Source organism: Macrobrachium nipponense, chromosome 16 (assembly GCF_015104395.2).
Source record: "Macrobrachium nipponense isolate FS-2020 chromosome 16, ASM1510439v2, whole genome shotgun sequence".
Taxonomy (NCBI): Eukaryota; Metazoa; Arthropoda; class Malacostraca; order Decapoda; family Palaemonidae; genus Macrobrachium; species Macrobrachium nipponense.
The window spans coordinates 18730852-18745851 of NC_087209.1; the positions used below are offsets into that span (position 1 = coordinate 18730852).

General features: G+C 33.7%; 1 protein-coding gene across 6 annotated transcripts in view; it reads left to right on the plus strand.

The window, feature by feature from the left end:
- The window catches only part of LOC135195578 (uncharacterized), a 415413-nt gene that overhangs the window by 84587 nt on the left and 315826 nt on the right, over window positions 1–15000 (plus strand). The window lies entirely within an intron of this gene.

Consider the following 15000-nt stretch of genomic DNA (forward strand, 5'->3'; position numbering starts at 1 on the left):
TATATATATATATTATATATATCTGAAGGTAAAATCAAGTTTTCATTTTAGATACTTAAAAAGATGGAGTCTCCCCATCTCCATTTCTGTCATTCCAGGACAATTAATATATTCCGTAATATGAGCATAAATGTCAAGTGTTGAAACTAATTATTGCACAATGAAAATTTTCTCTCTCTCTCTCTCTCTCTCTCTCTCGTACACCAAAGCAAACACACGCGCTACTCAAATGGTACGTTATTTCGTGCATATTGCAGCGTCCATTTGTGAATTCTTTGGCATTTGTCATGTCATATTTCGATTTCCTTTGGGAGGTCGGTCCCATTTCGACAAATGATCAAGAGTTTAAAACCCGGTTGTCGTTTCGTATGTAAGGGAATGGAGTTGCAACCCGCTTATATACGAGTATATATATATTTATGTATATATTTTTAAATGTCAAATGTATATTCTGTGCGCCTGTTTGAAATGGCAAAAACATTAGTTTCGTATTTTTTTGTAAGTCTCTTTTAGTTGCGGATGCGTTTTGTTCTTTTGTGTTTGTTTGATGGAAAGGTGTAATATCCTCTTGTTCGATGGCCCGTGGAAATGGCCGATGTGGTGGTGTTGCGTTTTTAAGTAAAGGAGACAATCATATATATGTCGTATTACTACCGATTGTGTGTACTCTTTTATGTAGGCCAAGATGGTTATTTTATTTTTGTTATGATGTGCTCCAAATTCCCTACATTCGCTCTCCAGTGAGCAAACCCCCCACCTCCCACCCAACGGCCCCCTTCCCTTCTCATATCGTTTGTAGGTCAGACGGAAGGCCTCGGTGCTAAATATGTCATTTCGTAACCTTACATAACCTTTTCGTCGTCTCCCAGGTCAAGTGTTCAGCACAGAGGACGAAGCACTAAGTAGCTAGTATCTTGAACTGACCTTTCTCTCACTTCTCAGGTCATAGGTCATACGCGAGGACGACGTAGCGACTAGGTCACATAGCACGCCAGCATTTGGCCAGTGATGTATGAGGAACTCGATGTTTCTTTGTGCATGATAACGTTTTATTATTTTTTTGGCAAGATTCCATGCGTCGCTTGATGCATTTGAGTTTGGTTTTCAAGTCTGAAATATTGGCTACTGCAGGGTTATTCATCCCTTATCGACAAAATTAGGCGTTAGAGTCGTTTCTTCAGATTGTCTGTCAGTTTGTGTGTGTGTGTGTGTGTGTGTGTGTGTGTGTGTGTGTAGATAGATGGAAATTTTGCCTTGGCCATTATACGTGGTTGAAGATAGTAAAATTAGTTACAAAAGTAGGTTATCATGCACAAATGTGTATGAAGGGAGATTATTATTATTATTATTATTATTATTATTATTATATTATTATTATTATTTATTATTATGAGTCCCCTAACTTATCAGATAGTTAGGGGTCAGACCCCTCTGTAATGGAATAAAATCTGACAGGGAGCAAAGACCTTGTAATATAACGTACACACTAACAGAAATTCCGTGCAGTTTGCATGCAAATCTAAAACGCAATTTGACGCAACATTAAATGAAGAGATTTGCCCAAAATGATGCATCGCGTCTAAAAAGGTAGTCTAGCAAATTATATCCATCACAGCAACATATCACATCATCACTGAAGCCCGAATCTTGTCCTGTATCTAATGTTGAGTTTTATGGGCTTCGAATCAAAAGTACCGCTGGCCTCGTGGCATCTGTTGATCATAGCGAGTTTAAGGCTGATTTTAGAGACGAATTCATTAGTGAATAGATTGATATAATTGGCTGAAGCTTTCTTTTGGACGCAGTAAGTATAAAAATGCCGTTTTGCTGATAATTGCCAATTAACATTTCCCGTCGTATGAACACGATCGTTGATTGTCGAAATAGATTGTGTGACTACTCAGTAGCATCTCTCTCTCTTCTCTCTCTCTCTCTCTCTCTCTCTCTCTCTCTCTCACATCGTATTCTCGTTGGGATAACTCATCATTAGAAGGAAGGTTTTTTTAGTTGTACCAAGATTTCCGTTAATTGCAGAGAGAAGCTTGTACAAACCGTGCAATAAATGTTTCGCCATGTTTTATGTATTTGTGTTTGTCCGGCAAACACTGGGAGATCTCTCTCTCTCTCTCCCCGATATCAAAATCATCTCTCTCATTTATTGCCTGCCGGGTTTTCCCCCTCCCCTATCTGTTTACACGCTATATACTTCAGTCTATCCTTTGCAAATGAAATGGAAATGGCATTTTTTTTTTTGGTGGAGCTCATTCGTCCCCCACCCCCCACCCCCTCTGTATTATGTACACATTTATCAAGTGTTTATCTTCCTATCGCGATGGAGTTGGGGGTGTGTTTTGTAAGTTTTTTTCTGCTTGTAGAAATTTTTAAAGATTTTATTTATGAAGGTAGAAATGAGATTCCATTTTGTATACGTATATTTATTTTCTTGTACTAAATTATCATGGTTGAAAAGGAAACATATTTCTTCTGACATTGACAGGTGCGTTATGTAATAATGCCTTATGTTATATTGGCTTATATGGTCTTACTTCGTTCTTGAATGTGTTAATTGGTTAGATTTAGTAACGATAGTGGAAGTGCCACACACGCACGCACGCACACACGCGCACACACACATATATATATATATGTGTGTGTGTGTGTGTGTGTGTGTGTGTGTGATATAAAATACAGATTTCAGCCCACCTCAAAGCAAAAAAAATACTAACAATAAAAGGAAAAGGAGGGAACAGAAAAATTCATGATAGTTCCGTACTGCAGCGGACTTATTCAGGCAATTTTATTGGTATGTATATAATATATATATATATATATATATATATATATATATATATATATATGTGTGTGTGTATATATATGATTATGTATATATATATATATATATATATATATATATATATATATATATATATACATATATATATATATTATATATTATATATATATAATATATATACATATATATGTATATATATACATATATATGTATATATATATATATATATATATATATATATATATATTTATATATATAATATACCTGTTAACAATAGTTGTAGTTGTAGTCTTTCCATAAATATTTCCGTTGTGAGAGTAATGAGTCTACCTGGTCAGGCACAGTGAAAGTTCACCAAGAAACTATAGCTTAATATATAAGGTGGCCTCGTAGGAACTATTATCACGTTGATTCCAAGTCATAATGATCACTTTGAGAGACAAGGAATCACCCAGCAAAGGGAATATTATTTCAAAATCTGTGAACGAAATATCTGACGGATAATATATTATCTATAGACAATATTATGAATAGTGACTCTTGGTACTTTGATGCATTGCTTGTTGATATGGTTTTAAGTGTTGCGGGAGTGAAAGATAAGCGTTACTTTCACACAGCAAACATTATAGAAAAGTGGCTGGTATGGTGTTGGCGTGCTACCTCGGTGGCCGCGAGTTCGATTCTCGGGCATTCCATTGAGGTGTGAGAGATGTGTATTTCTGGTGATAGAAGTTCACTCTCGACGTGGTTCGGAAGTCACGTGAAGCCGTTGGTCCTGTTGCTGAATAACCACTTGTTCCATGCAACGTATAAACACCATACAAACAAACAAAACGAACTCAATCTGTAGTTTAAAATGTTTACCAATTAGAGCCATGGCTAAAAAATAAGTCAAGAGGCTGTATTATATTACGATAGGCAAGCATGACTGTATCTCCATTTCCTAGAAGCAATGAGATGGATATAGGAGAGAATTACAGTAACAGTCATTTCATGTTAGCATTACCGCTTTTAGGGAACAAGTATCGATACTCGGAGTACCAGCTTACGATCTAAAATAAACTCCCGTTAATCTTAAAAGCACTGGAAGGATATAGATAGGTCTACAATGACTAAATCCTGCTCTCCTGTTAGCCTTTGTCATAGGCTTATCGTGGCTTAATTCTTGGTCATATGATTTGATTTTACAATAAAGGCTAAGCGGATATAATGTACGGAATTGAGAGGTGACGTAGACATTTTTGGATGATTGCTGGGAGGACTTCTTGATATTCTTACGCTTACCTATTTGAAATTTCTGTCCTTCAGAATACACAGAACCTCTTGTTGATATTCCTAACTCCCAATTTATTCGTAAGCACCCATTTCATCTCCTTACTTTCGTTCTTTCATCCCTTCATATCATTAGTCTTAACCTTCATACGATTCAACTTCCTTCCCTTTTTCAGTATTGTCTCAAACAAGAGTCACCTGTAATTAATGCTCTTTCCTTAAGCTTCTCGGTCCTTCTATTCATGAAAGACATCAAACAACCAAGCCAGTATACCACAGCCGCGTAACTGCATTGACACAAAAGCCGTACTGTTGCTTACATAAGCTTCCAGGCTTTGCTTTCAAGAATAGGGTTCGAATTGCCTTCAGCAACCTGCCATTCACACTACTTTTCATTCCAACCTTCTTTTGTATTTTTAAGGGCCACAACAATAACAACAAAATATCTGCTTTCAGTGGACGGGTAAATATAAGTATTTGAATTGAATCTTCCCAGAAAATTATTATATCTAAAAAAGTAGCGATATTCCGTCTTCGAAGGACAGGTATATACCATATAAGTATATGAAGTAATTCCCCCCCCCCACCCAATTATCGATATTTCCGCTTTCAATGGATAGGTATATAGAAGTATAATTATACGTATGTATTAATTTTTTCATCAGGTAATGAGCATAGCCATTTTACAATGAGCAGGTGATTAACTCGACCCTTCCTTATCTTAATCCAGCTCATTGACCATTTTCATGCAATGTGCAACAGCAATAAGGCTCTGAGGTTTTGCTTCAGGTATTTTGAAGTTGGGTTTACTTCGAGAGGAGAGAGGTGCTGCATTACACACACACACACACACACACACACACACACACACACACACACACACACACACACACACACACATATATATATATTACAGTAAAAAAATTCATCTACTTGATATTTTGTCACTTACACATTCTGGGTGGTCAAAGCCACTGTTTATTGTTCCTAAATCCAGCATGGTTCGAATTCTGGCCGGCACAGAAGACCTTATCAGTAATATTTCCCCTAGGGTGTAAGTTATTCCTAAGGTTTAGTGCATTTAATATAATTGATATTAGTGGTTTAAAATTTGTTGTATAGACGATGTATGTATGTTTGCATGATAAATATATATACGTGTGTGTGTGTGTGTGTAAAGAGAGAAAGGAAGACTATCTTTTTACTAGTCTTTCTCACAATATTCATGTTTCCTATCTTGATCTCCTGCATGGCCCTTTCAATATTGATCTGTGTCATCCCTGGGAACGATTAACTGTTATTTAATAACGTTTCATACGGAGTACTGTGGCTTCCTTTCTTTGTGGATAATGACTGGAGCGTATTATCGGTCACGCAGCCATAATACCCCAATAAAGATGATGCTATTGCATTAATTCCAAAGGGACACTTCGACCGTCCCGAGGTTACATTAGCGAAATAAGGGGTTCAAAGTAGGTAGGGTTTATGCACGCGTCATTTTTATCTTGCTAGGATTTGTCTTTCTCTTTCCTTTAGTTATTTCATAATAACAAGAAGACAGTTTATTTTGCTGGATTTTTTTTTATGTATGTATGCAGTAAATGGGTTAGATCTATTTTGGTGATGTCAGTAAGGTTATTAGAATTTGGTAACGAAAAATTTAAGACTGATCGAACATATCCCATGCTTGTTGTGGCAACGAATTTTGTTTTCAGTTCCGAAATTCAGTATAAAAAAATGTTCCCCCTGCAAAAGTTCCTTTTCCTCCGTTGTTTACACCGGGTTTTTCAATACCCCAGTTTTATAGTTATTATTACACACAGATGCATGCTCACACACACACACGCACACGCACACACACACACACACACACACACACACACACACACACACACACACACACATATATATATATATATATATATATATATATATATTCTATATACTTTTGAAAATGAACACATGTAGCAGTGATTTAATCGAATTCATTAACCCGAACGTTCCAAGACAAGGCGTTTCACGATTTCAGTGTAGATTCAGAAGGAAAATAAGGAATGATTCTCATATCCTCTTCAGGATATGTGCTGAAAAATATGCAGAGGAATGTGGAAGAAGAGAATGAAGTTATAAGGTTATACTTACATTCTTGTGTGTGTGTGTGTGTGCGTGATCGTAAGTGCAATTTGCTGGCTTTCTGAAGCTGATTGACTTATTTGGAGATCACCTCTTTTCCATAGTCTTTTCCGAAAGTTATTCATCCAGACACGGGTCACGCAATGCAGATATCTGCCAGGTTTTATAGTATTTTCTTTGTCATTTACATTTATCACAGACCGTGTCATGTATGAGTGATGTTGGTGGCACGTTCTCATTGGTCTGTTCATGTTTTATATATACGATGTGTGTGTATAGTATATATATATATATATATATATATATATATATATATATATATATATACATATACTATAGTTATATAATTTATACATATACATGTGTGCCTGTGTATGCATGTAAGTGGACTTATTTCTGTAGATAAGCCACGTGAGTTATACAATTATCATTATTCACCGTAACTTCCCAGATGTCCCCCCATTGCTACCTGTTAACGTATCATTGAGGCTGTTCTGGTTCATGAATTTCTGGGCCTTTGGGATTAACGTAATCGCCTTAAGTATGCCGTCCTGTATGGAATTTGGCCGCAAACCTCCCTTAATGCGTAGTAGCCTGCTAAGTGGAAAGGTAAATGATTTTATCCTTTCTGTTCTATTTTGTATTGGATTTGAAGAAATTCGATTAATCCTTGGAAATTAGGTAATAGTGTGTATATGGTTTTCACACACACATACACACACACATATATATATATATTTATATATATATGTATGTATATATATATATATATATATATATATATATGATATATATATAGTACATATATATACATACATATATATATATATATATATATATATATATATATATGTATATGTATATATATATATATATATATATATATATATATATATATATATATATATATATATATATATATTCCACATCATACGGATGTCTTCGTCTTGCGTATAAATACTACGTAATTATTTATTTTACGAATATATTTTGTGGGCGGCAAAGTATACCTTAGATAGTTCTTGAGGTACGAGTTAAATCACTGTAAATATTTTATTTTAAGAAATGCTCTTGTTCGTTCAGAATGTTATGATATATATCGCCCCAGAATTGTTTTTTTCGAGAACGGTTCTTGAGCGGAGTTTGAACTGGCCAAGCGCCCACTGCTGAGCTCTTGATTTTTCACAAGTGCTTGTTTAATAATCCGTACCTGAATATAAGAAATGAACTTGCTATGTTTACCTTAACCGCTACATTGTTTATGCGTTGTTCTGTTTATCTATAGTTTATGCATAAGAATGCTAGCAAACAATGGGTTCTCAGTCATAGCATAGTCCAACATTTCTGGTCATAATGTATGATCATTCATTGCAGGGTATCCATCTCTTCTCGAACTAAATTAATTTTGATATTCCTCTTTGTTACGTTATATATATATATATATATATATATATATATATATATATATATATATATATATATATATATAGCTTTTCTCCAGCCCTCCAAAGGGGGTGGTACCGTCAGTGCACCTTATGCGGAGCACTGTAGTTATTATTTAAGGCTCTTTGCAGCGTCTCACTGGCCCCTAACTGCAACCCCTGCCATTGCTTTTAATATACCTCGGTTTCCAAACCTAAAAATTGTTTCAATATTATTTTCAGCGCTGAATGACCTCATAGATCCCAGCGCTTGGTTCTTGGATTAAATTTTATATTCCAGTCCTTTTTCTAATAGGCTTGTCTTGATGAGTCATGAGTTGTGTTGCATTTTGCTATGATATTTTTCAGTCTTTCTAATATTTAAATTGGTGTAACTGTGGATGGAGTTTTTGTTGTTAATTATTTGTTTAATTATTTTTGTATCTTTATTCCAGTTCCTTTTCCACGTGGATAACTTGATAAGTCGTGAGTTCTGTTGCATATTACAAGGATCGTTTTCAAAATCTTTTGTTATTAACGATTTATATTTAATCATATATGTATCATTAACCTTAGTGTATCTGCTCATTATGACTGATCAATTAATTTCAAATTTGTGCTTTTGCAAACATTTCTTGGTAAGACAAACTCGTTAACATCGCTTGTTATCGTTAGCAGTGTTTGTTTTCACTCGTAATGACGTCAGCTCATCAACTGTCTTCCTTGTAACTAAATCAGGTCAGAAAGGTCACATCCTGGTACAGCAACATTAGGATTTATTATGACGTCATTTTACAGAATTTAGCATATCGGAAGTCATAGATGTCAAGATAGATAACTTTCATTTATGACAGTATTACCCTTTTCTACTGAAATCAGTGTATAGCTTGTGTGGCATGAACGAAAATAACATCAGTTCAAAGGTCAACAGAGGTCACTTCCTCTGAAGTCCTTGATGTCAAGACAAATTATTTTCACTTATGACATCTTTTTCAAGTGAAGTCAGTTTATGACATCGAACAAAATAACACCAGGTCAACAGAGACCACTTCCTCTGAAGTCCTCGATGTCAAGATATATTGCTTTTACTTATGACATCTTTTTCAAGTGAGGTCAGTTTATAATATTGAACAAAATAACACCAAGTCAAGAGAGACCACTTCCTCTGAAGTCCTTGATGTCAGGATAAATTGTTTTCACTTGTTACATCATTTTTTAATGGAGTCAGTTTATGATATGGACCAAAATAAAACCAGGTCAGCAGAGCTCACTTCCTTTGAAATCCTTGATGTCACGATAGATTACTTTAGTTTATGACAACACAATTCTTTTCAAGTAAAGTCAGAACATCATTTTCGAGTGAAGTAAGTTTATGGAATTGACCAAAATAACATCAGGTCAACAGAGGTCACTTCCTCCAAAGTCCTTGATGTCAAGATGAATTACTTTCACTTATGACAACATCATATACGAATGGAGTCAGTTTATAGAATAGACCAAAATAGCATCAGGTCAACAGAAGGTCACTTCCTCTTTAAACAACATCAGCGCCAGAGATTCAGTAAATGAATAAGGGAAACTCATCATTATTCACTTGACCTTCATGGAGGGACTTGAGTCAGCGGCTCCCGTGGGCATGTTCCATATAAGTAGGGTTCGTCTTCTTAATAATAATAATATAATAATAATAAAATCCGAGTAGATCTTTCTCGTTTGTCCGCCCCGGGTGTGGGCGGAGTAGGTAGGGATTTGGAGCAAGAGCGGCTACATTTGTTCATTCCCATCTAAACAGGCATAATTATGTCTTTTCAAACATATTTCAGTTATATTTTCAGTAAAGCACTGTTTTTTTGAGTAGTTTTTAATATGGCAGTTTTGAGCACACACACACACACATATATATATATATATATATATATATATATATATATATATATATATATTATATATACATATTATATATATATATATATATATATATATTATATATATATATATATATATGTGTGTGTGTGTGTGTGTGTGTGTGTGTGTGTGTATCAGCAGACAGTCACGTGTGGAACATAATTAAATTTCTGACTCACGTCAGGATCGAACCCAGGTCTTTCAGTTGAAAGGCCTGGTTGACAACAGGCTTTGCCTTTCCATTGAAAGACCTCGGTTCGATCCCGATGTGGGTCTGAATATATATCATTACTTCTTAAAATATTCTTCATTTAAAGGGGACTCATCGTGTAAGACATTTTCGGCCATTTTATCAAAGAGTAATCTAAGCTACTGCAAAGTCACTCTCCATACTTTGTGACCTAAGTATGCTAAGCCTTAAAAAAAGAATATATATATATATATATATATATATATATATATATATATATATATATATTTATGTTTTTGGTTGAGCCTCCTCCTGTACGCAGTGAAATCATTGGGTTAAACTACGCCGGTGTAGTTAATTTATTAAGACTATTTTTCGCATTTATGGAAAAGAATAATATATATAATATATATATATTGATATATAATAGATATATATAATTATAATGTATATTATATTATATCATTATATCTATATATATTATATATTTCTTTTTTTTAAGGCTTAGCATACTTAGGTTCCCAAACAAAGTAATGGAGGGAGTTGACTTTTGCAGTAGCTTAGATTACTCTTTGATAAAAATGGCCGAAAATGTCTTACACGATGAGTCCCCTTTAAATGAAAAGAATATTTTAAGAAGTCCTGTAATTGGATAGGCAAGTCGGTCGTCTTTCGTATTAGAAGTTTCCGCGCTTTTTGGAACGCAATTTGAAGTTACACGAGCTTAAATCAAGAGTTTAATCACTATTCCTTTTTTTTCCCCGAAAAGTCCCTCTGTTCAGCTGCTTTGTTAAATTATTATTATTATATTATTATTATTATTTATTATTATTATTATTATTATTATTATATTATTATTATTATTATTATTATTGGTTGCAGGTCCACAATGTAGCATGTTGAGTATATGGGTCTTTAATGGATATTAAAGCTTTCGAACCTTTTACTAGGTTTTAATATCCATTAAAGACCCTATACTCGCATGCTATATTATGGTGGACCTGCAACCATTGTCATCATTTCCGACACGGAAAATTTTGCCTATTATTCATTATTATTATTATTATTATTATTATTATTATTATTATTATTATTATTATTATTATTATTATTAAAATGTGGTCATTTTAGCTCTTAATAAAAAATGGGTGACAAATCAGTCTTTTCTAAATTTAGGAGACGAGTAAAATGCATGAGTAAAATTGATAAAAGTCTAGATTTATATATTAAGTATATTACCCATACTCCGTAAAATATTTCGGTGATATTATTATTATTATTATTATTATTATTATTATTATTATTATTATTATTGTTATTATTATTATTATTATTATTATTATTATTATCATCCCGTTGCTGTGAATAACCACTGGTTCCATCCAACGTAAAAACACCCTACAAACAAACATTATTATATTATTATTATTATTATTATTATTATTATTATTATTATTATTATTATTATTATTATTATTATATATGTCCAAAGAATAGCGCTGCTCTGCAAAATAAAAAGAGAGAAATATTGAAACATAAAAAAGTAAACCAGGAAAAAGCAATATGAATCATTACACATAAAAAAAAGAGATAGAACACACACACACACAAACTTACCAAAACTTTTTTTTTATTTCTTTGCCAGCATTTACAGCAGACCGATTCGCGGAACCCGAAACGGCGAATAACTGCAAAGGAAACTTTTCTCCTGTTCCCTTTCTGATCCAGAATAGAATGAGATCGTGTTTGTATTTCTGCAACATCGAAAGAAAAAATATATATGTATATTTTTAGCCTGGATTAACTGGCCGGCTGGCTGGGCCAGTCGTCATAACATCATTTGTAACCGGAACTTGTAAACAGTCAAAGGAAGGTGTTTTGCCCACCACTCCTGTTGTCGTCATTGTTATCGTCAGAGCCAGTGCGGGCTGTTTTGTGACGGAGGATACTTAGGCGACGGTATTCACACCACAGAGTTGCGCCGCTGTTGATACGTGCGGCGCTAATTAAGGTCTTAATGAACAGTGCTCCTCCCCGATCCAGAGAGCAAGCTTGCGTTTGAGAAATTCATTGTACGTATGAATAATTGGCATCTGTTTATTTCTTTAAAAAAAATTTTTCTTTGCACTGTTGCTAACGCTGATTTTTGTCTTTTTATTTAATTTTACTTCATTAATTTTTTTTTGCAGTTTAGGTAGCGTTTCTTTCCCTTCTCTGTACCCGTAATAGAGGTTATAGTCTTTTGTCAATTTATGTTTTTGGACTCCTCTGTACGCGTAATCATGGGTACACGCGTGTATTAATTTATTAACTATTTTCGCATTTATAAAAGTTTTTTTTGTTTTGGTAATTCTATTATATTTTTTTTATTTTGGCCTTCCCTGTGGGCGCAATCGTGGCTATATACGTAATTATTATATAATTTATTATTGTTGCATTTATTAACGTCTGTGGTAATTTTTTTTATGAATGACTAATTCCTCTGTACCCGTAATTTATGGCCGCTTGCGTTTATTGTTAATAATTGATCCATTTATTATCATCTCCAGTAATTAATTTTCATGATTTATTCATTTCATTCAACACCTGACGTACTTTGTTCCCATCAGCGATATTAAAAAAAATAGCAAACCCAATGAAACAACAGCCATAACGATATTATTAATATAATTAAAGTTGGCTCGCATTATTGATATTCCTTTTTACAGCGAAAACATTGATTTAATTAGGCTCGATTGCGTCCACTTCAAAGGCGAGCGATTACTGGCGATTTCTGATAACCTATTTGTCAATCTGGACACTTCTCGGAATAGATTTTGACGGTCTCATTTCGTCTCGAGTTTTGTCTCGTGATGACTTCGTCGCTTCCATATCTGTTTAGCTGCTATTTATTCCTCTCTCTCTCTCTCTCTCTCTCTCTCTCTCTCTCTCTCTCTCTCTCTCTCTCTCTCTCTCTCTCTCTCTCTTTTCCATTTATTTTATCCATTTATTAATGATTACTTTGATATAGTATCTATTAACTCGAAATATATTTTGACGGTCTCATTTCGTCTCAAGTTCTGTCTCGTGATGACTTCGCTTCAATAAGTGTTTAGCTCCTCTCTCTCTCTCTCTCTCTCTCTCTCTCTCTCTCTCTCTCTCTCTCTCTCTCTCTACTCTGTAACTTACTCAGCTAACATTTTGTATATATTAATTCGCTATTACCGCGTTCACCTGAATGTCTTTGCCTCAGACGCATAATTGTTCCTTGTCAGTGAGTGTAATTCTTATGCGAAAACTAAACTAATTGCACGTATGATGTATGTTGTATGAATTTGAATATATTTGCAAATGATAAGTTGTCTTTATTGTTAATGAATAATGAGGCGAGGAAGAGAAGGGAACATTGAGATTGGTTTAGATAATGAAAGTCAGCCCTCCCTTTGGGTTTTTCCTTGTTTTTTATTTTTTTCAATTCACTCTAATCTCCGTTCTTTCCCAATTTTGCAAGGCTTGCATCTCCTTATTTTAATTATTCTATGTTCTTAAATTCACTATTTTTCATATCTTCCCCCTTTTCCTTTCATTTATTTTATTGGTTTTTTCCACGTTGTAATTTCCATTTCCCTCCTTATAATATTTATAAGCTCATCCTCATTTTCCCCTCTTCGTCGTTTTTCCTTTTAATGTGCTTTATGGGCAGAGAGAGAGAGAGAGAGAGAGAGAGAGAGAGAGAGAGAGAGAAGCCTTAACCTAATCTCATCGAGGGTCCAGATAATTCCTGATTCTCTGTGATTGCTTCCTTAATCCAGTTCCTGGTGTTTGTTTGCCTTTTGCTTTCGTTTCCTATACTCGGCTTTCTCTCTTGGCCTTTCAGGCAAGTGTATTCCTTTGTGGGTTTTTGCGAAGTCCGACGGGAGAGGCAATCTAACTCTTCTATTCGGTTCAAGTATGAAAACAATCCTATAAAGGAGAGGAATTAATAAAATGAAGCTCAAGGAGTGAGTCAGAGCTGTATAGCTTCTCTCTCTCTCTCTCTCTCTCTCTCTCTCTAAGCTTCTTAGTTTGTAAGTTTTTTAATATTCATGTAAATTATTATTTTTTTATTATATTTATTTATTTATTTTATAAAATATCAATCTTAATGCATGGTGGAATGTGAGGATTCCGAAGTACTTCATGACTTCAGGGAAAATTCATCCTTTGACCCACGTTTGATATAGTCATTGTAGCAGTGACTTTTCTATATTGGTTTTCTTCGAAGTCATCACTACTTGAAGAAAGTGGTTCATTGCAGTTCTGAATCGTTGCATGTAAATGCTTCCACTACCTAGTATTATTATTATTATTATTATTATTATTATTATTATTATTATTATTATTATTATTATTATTATTATTATTATTATTATTATTATTAGCCAAACAAAAACTTCTTTCAGTTTTTCTTCTGAAGATTAAAAAAGAAACCCCAAACAAAATTACTGTCTAACTTGTGTTTTACTTCTAAGTAAAATTAAATGTAAATACTTAGAAGTAAACACGTTAGACAGTGATTTTGTGTTTTTTTCTAATTATTATTATTATTATTATTATTATTATTATTATTATTATTAGTATTATTATTATTATTATTATTATTATTATTATTATTATTATTATTATTATTATTATTATTATTATTATTATAATGGGTTTCCTTCAGTATGAGGATTTTTGGTTATGAAATCCATTACATGAAGTATGTTGTGATATAAACATATCTCCATTTTCTGATACCATTTTGCATGTTTGTCAGTTGCGCACTGCGAATGTCTTCTTGTTGTATTTTATCAACTGTTAATTTGAAGACCAGAAACGAACAAAATTAACGCTGGAAACCCATCAATATTGACCAATACTCAAATGCCAGGTATGGGAATCAGAGGAATTTATTTCTGGTGATTAGAAATTCATTTCTCGATATAATCTGTAAGTAACCAATTAGTTCCTAGCCACTTAATCAGCTCAGTGGTCTAGTTAAGCTAAGATATACTTAACTTATGGAGAAATATTACAGTGGGAAGAAAATAGGTAAGGTACTGAGATAATAAATACATGTGATAATAACGACTATAGCGGGATTTTGCATTAAAAAAAGAACTTATGAATTTCTTCTTTTTTTCCCCTCCGTGAAAATGGAATCATTCTGAACGAGTCTGCTTTGGGGGATAATAAGGTGAGGATGAGAGAGGAACCGTGGGATTGGTTTAGGTAATGAGAGTCAGTCTCTCCTCAGTTTTTTTTTTTTTTTTTTTTTTTTTTTA